The following is a 6000-nucleotide window of genomic DNA, read 5'->3' as shown; positions in this document are numbered from 1 at the left end:
GGAGCAACACCGAGGGTTGTGATCCCGTGGCCGGTCCCGGTCCGGTACGGGCGCGACACTGAGGGTTGCGATCCGTTGCCGGTCACGAAAAAAAAAAAAAAAGAATGTAGCAGAACTAGAAATGAAACAGTCATTCAATGAAATAAAAAACACAACAGACAGCTTGAGTAGCAGGCTAGAGCAAGCAGAAGAAAGAATTTCAGATCTTGAAGATGGACTTTTCAAAATAACCCAAGCAGACAAAAGAAAGGAAAAAAGGTTTAAAAATAATGAAGAAAATCAAAGAGAGCTATCAGACAACCTCAAGCTCTCTAACATCGGAATTGTGGGTATTCCAGAAAGGGAGGAGAAAGGAAAAGGCATTGAAAACCTACTCAGGGAAATAATAACAGAAAACTTCCCAGGTGTAGGGAGAGATGCAGACCTTCAGATCGAGGAAGACCAAAGGTCTCCAAACAGTTTCAATCCAAAAAGATCCTCTCCAAGGCATATTATAGTCAAATTTGCAAAGCTCAAAGATAAAGAGAGAATTCTAAAAGCAGCAAGAGAAAAGCATCATGTAACCTCCAAGGGAAACCCCATCAGACTAACAGCAGACTTCTCAAATGAAATCCTACAGACCAGAAGAAAGTGGAATGATATATTCAAAATACTAAAAGAAAAAAATTGTCAACCAAGAATTCTATGCCCAGCAAGGCTCTCCTTCAGAAATGAGGGAGAAATAGTGTATTTCCTAGACAGACAAAAATTGTGGGAATTCACCACCACACAACCAGCCCTGCAAGAAATTCTCAACGGAGTCCATCTGGAATCTGAATATGATGATCATTATCATGAATACACAAGAAAGAGCAAAACCTGCTATAAAAACAAAAATGCAAATGAGAAAGAGAAAGAAGCTAAATCTTACCACCTCAAATTTCCAACTAACATTGAAGAAGAGAAATAAAAGTGGAAGTAATGAACAAAAGATATTTAAAACTCATAAACAAAAAACAAGTAAATGACAGGAGTTAAATAATACCTGTCAATAACAACCGTAAATGTGAATGAATCAAACCTCCTATTCAAAAGACACAGACTGGGGCCAGCCCGTGGCTCACTCGGTAGAGTGCGGTGCTGATAACACTAAGGCCACGGGTTCGGATCCCATATAGGGATGGCCAGTTAGCTCACTGGGTGAGCGTGGTGCTGACAACACCAAGTCAAGGGTTAAGATCCTCTTACCAGTCATCTTTAAAAAAAAAAAAAAAAGACACAGACTGACTGACTGGATTAAACAGCTAGATCCAAATACATGCTGTCTTCAAAAGTCTCACCTGACATGTAAAGATACACACAGATTAAAAGTGAAGGGATGGAAAAAGATATACCATACAAACGGAAACCAAAAATGAGCAGGAGTAGCTATTCTTATATCAGATATAGACTTTAAACCAAAAACCATAAAAAGAGACAAAGAAGGCCACTATATAATGATAAAGGAATGTGTCCAGCCAGAAGACATAACAATCATAAATATGTATGCACCCAATACTGGAGCACCCATACATATCAAGCAAACACTCTTAAACCTAAAGAAAGAAAAGACCCTAACACGATAATATCGGGTAACCTGAACACCCCTCTCTCAGTATAGGACACATTTTCCAATCAACAAATCAACAAAGAGACACAGGATTTAAACCACACCTTAGACCAACTGGACTTGGCAGATAGATACAGAACATTTCACCCAACAACTACAGAATATACATTCTTCTTATCAGCACATGGAACATTCTCCAGGACAGACCATGTATTAGGTCATAAACCCAGTCTCAGCAAATTTAAAAAACTGAAATCATTCTAAGCATCTTTTCAAACCACAATGGACTAAAACTGGAAATCAATAATAAGAAAAACCCTGGAAACTATACAAATACAAAGAAACTAAACAATAGGCTCCTGAATAACCTATGGATCCAAGAAGAAATTAAATGAGAAATCAAAAAATTTCTTGAAACTAACAAAAACAAAGATACATCATACCAAAAACTGTGGGATACTACAAAAACAGTACTAAGAGTGAACTTTATTGCAATAAATGCTTACATCAAAAGAACAGAAAGATTTCACAACCTAATGCTACATCTCAGAGACCTAGAAAAACAAGAACAAACAAATCACAAAATTAGCAGACAGAAAGAAATAAGATCAGAGTAGAACTAAATGAAATAGAGACACAAAAAACAATACAAAAGATAAATGAAACAAAAAGTTGTTATTTTGAGAAGATAAATAAAATAGACAAACCATTAGCTAGGTTAACAACAACAACAAAAAAAAAAAAAAGAGAGAAGATCCAAATTTTAAAAAATCAGAAATGAAAAGGGAGACCTTACAACTGATACCACAGAAATATGAAGAATCTTTTGAGACTACTACACACAACTGTATGACAACAAATATGAAAACCTGGAAGAAAAGGATAAATTTCTGGACACATACTAACTACCCAGACTGAACCAAGAAGAGATGGAAAACCTTAACAGACCAATAACAAGCAATGAGATTGAAGCAATAATCAGCAATCTTCCAACAAAGAAAAGCCCAGGTCTGGATGGCTTTACTGCTGAACTCTATCAAACCTTTAAAGAGGAATCAATACCACTTCTCTTCAAACTATTCCAAAAAATTGAAACAGAAGCCATTCTCCTAAACTCATTCTATGAGGCCAGCATAACTCTGATACCAAAACCAGATAAAGATACAACAAAAAAAGAAAATTACAGGGCAATATCCTTGATGAACACAGATGTAAAAATCCTCAACAAAATATTAGCAATCAGAATTCAGCAACACATCAAAAAAATTAAACACCATAATCAAGTAGGATTCATCCCAGAGATGCAAGGATGGTTCAACATACAAAAGTCAATAAATGTGATACAACCACATCAACAAAATCAAGGGCAAAAACCATATGATTATCTCACTAGATCTAGAAAAAGCGTTTGACAAAATTCAACATCACTTCATGATAAAGACTCTCAACAAATTAGGTATAGGACAGTATCTCAATACAATAAATACGACAAGCCCACTGCCAATATCATCCTGAATGGGGAAAAACTGAAGGCTTTTCCCTTAAGAACAAACAGGAAGAAGACAAGGATGCCAGCTCTCACCACTTCTATTTAATATAGTACTAGATGTACTAGCCAGAGCAATCAGGCAAGAGAAAGAAATAAAGGGCATCCAGATTGAAAATGATGAAGTCAAACTGTCCCTGTTTGCAGATGACATGATACTATATATAGAAAAACCTAAAGACTATCAAAAAACTCTTAGAGCTGGTTATTAATTTCAGTAATGTTACAGGATACAAAATAAATGCCCCCAAATCAGTTGCATTTATATTCTCCAATAATGAGCTAACAGAAAGAGAAATCAAGAAAGTAAGCCCAACAGTCATGAAAAAAATAAAATACCTAGGAATCAATTTTTTTTTTTTTCTTAAAGATGACTGGTAAGGGGATCTTAACCCTTGATTTGGTGTTGTCAGCACCACGCTCAGCCAGTGAGCGAACTGGCCATCCTTATATGGGATCCGAACCCAGGGCCTTGGTTTTATCAGCACCGCACTCTCCCGAGTGAGCCACAGGCCGGCCCCCTAGGAATCAATTTAACCAAGTAGGCAAAAGATCTCTACAACGAGAACTACAAACCACTACTGAAAGAAATTATAGAAGACACTAAAAGATGGAAAGACATTCCATGCGCTTTGATTGGAAGAATTAACATTGTGAAAATGTCCATAGTACCCAAAGCGATCTATAGATTCAATGAAAACCACATCAAAATACCAATTACATTCTTCACAGAAATGGGAAAAACAACCTTAACATTCATATGGAACAACATAAGACCCCAAACAGCCAAAGCAATCTTGAGTTAAAATAGCCAGAGATGTAACATTACTTGACTTCAAATTATACTACAAAGCTATAGTAACCAGAACAGCATAAAACTGGCATAAAAATAGACAGACCAGTGGGGCAGAATAGAGAACACTGAAATCACCTCTCAGGTTTACAGTCATCTGACATTTGACAAAGGCAAGAAAAACATACACTGGGGAAAAGACTGCCTCTTCAATAAGTTGTGCTGGGAAAATTGGATATCTATATGCAGAAAAATGAAACTAAACATGTATCTCTCACCATATACCAAAATCACCTCAAAATGGATTAAAGACTTAAGTATAAGACCTGAAACTATAAAACTACTAAGGGAAAATATAGGGGAAACACTTCAGGAACTAGGTCTGGGCACAGACTTTCTAAACAAGAGCCCCAAAGCACAAGCAACAAAAGAAAAAATAAACAAATGGGACTATATCAAACTAAAAAGCTTCTGCACAGCAAAGGAAAACATCAACGGAATGAAATGACAACCTACAGAGAGGGAGAAAATTTTTGCAAACTATACATCTCACAGGGGATTAATAACCATGATATACAAGGAACTCAAGCAGTTACACAGAAAAAAAAAAAAATTAAAAAATGGGCAAAGAAGCTGAATAGACATTTTTCAAAGGAAGACATACAAATGGCCAACAAGTACATGAAAAAACGCTCAACATCACTAGTCATCAAGGAAATGAAAATTAAAACCACATTGAGATATTACCTCACCTCAGACAGACTCACTGTAATCAAAAAGATGGAGAATAACAAATGCTGACGAGGATGTGGATAGAAGGGAATGCTCCTGCACTGTTGGTGGAACTGTAATTTAGTACAACCACTATTCAAAACAGTATGAAGGTTTCTCAAACAACTGCAGACAGATCTACCACATGATCCAGCAATCCCATTTTGGGGTATATACCCAAAGGGATGGAAATTGTCATGTTGAAGGGATACCTGCACTCCCATGTTCATCGCAGCTCTGTTTACAATTGCCAAGACATGGAACCAACATAAATGTCCATCAACGGACAACTGGATAAGGAAAATGTGGTATATGTATACCATGGAATACTACTCTGCCATAAAAAAGAATGAAATTCTGCCGTTCACAACAACATGGATGAGCCTGGAGAAACTTATGTTGAGTGAAACAAGCAAAGCACAGAAGGAAAAATACCACATGTCCTCACTCATAAGAGGGAACTAAGAGAGAAAGAAGAAAGGAAAGAAACACCACAGTGTTGTGTTGGACTTGCAGAGGGAAAGAGCATTCTTAGGCTTGCAAAGTGGGGTGGGGGAGAGGGAAAGGTCGGGGATTAATTGGGTGGGGGACACAGAGTATAACTGCAATTTGTGGTAATGGGCATGCTGCCAGTATTGATCTGGCCATCACATCTTGGGCTCAAGTGGTGACAGTCAGCTTTGTACCCCATGAATATTTATAATTAATAAAAAAAATTATTGATATGAGCTTACAGACTGGAGACAAAGTTCTTATCCATGGAAATGCATGGATCTCCAGAAGTGCTGCCTGTGTAATTGTACACATCATGGAAACATTTGGAATGAAGTACAGAGATGCATTTGCTTATTTTCAAAAAAGAAGACTTTGTCTTAATCCTAATGTTGGATATGTCCATTAACTTCAGGAATATGAAGTTATCTACCTAGCAAAATTAACAATAGTGATGATGTCACCACTCAGATAGAAAAGTCATTATCTGTTCATTCTGGTACCACAGGCAGTTTGAAGAGAACACAAGGTGAAGACGGTAATTTTGGAAACATGCAAGTGGACACTGCACAGAATGACTGACTGAAGAGCAACATTATAGAGGGTGTGAATTTCTATTTGGAAAGGAGAAAATACCAGAGATAATAATATGTAAAATGGTAAAAACACAAGTAGTTTCTTTTCAATTACATGTTGCTCTCAGACATGTTTCTGTGCAACTTGTTGAGTAACATTTTAAGAAGGTGTTGGAATTCTTCAATAGAAAACACTGATGGTTTTACTCCTTTTAAAATTTTTAACACTTTACAG

Source organism: Galeopterus variegatus, unplaced genomic scaffold (genome assembly GCF_000696425.1).
Source record: "Galeopterus variegatus unplaced genomic scaffold, G_variegatus-3.0.2 Scaffold1468, whole genome shotgun sequence".
NCBI lineage: Eukaryota > Metazoa > Chordata > Mammalia > Dermoptera > Cynocephalidae > Galeopterus > Galeopterus variegatus.
This window is presented reverse-complemented; position numbering follows the sequence as displayed.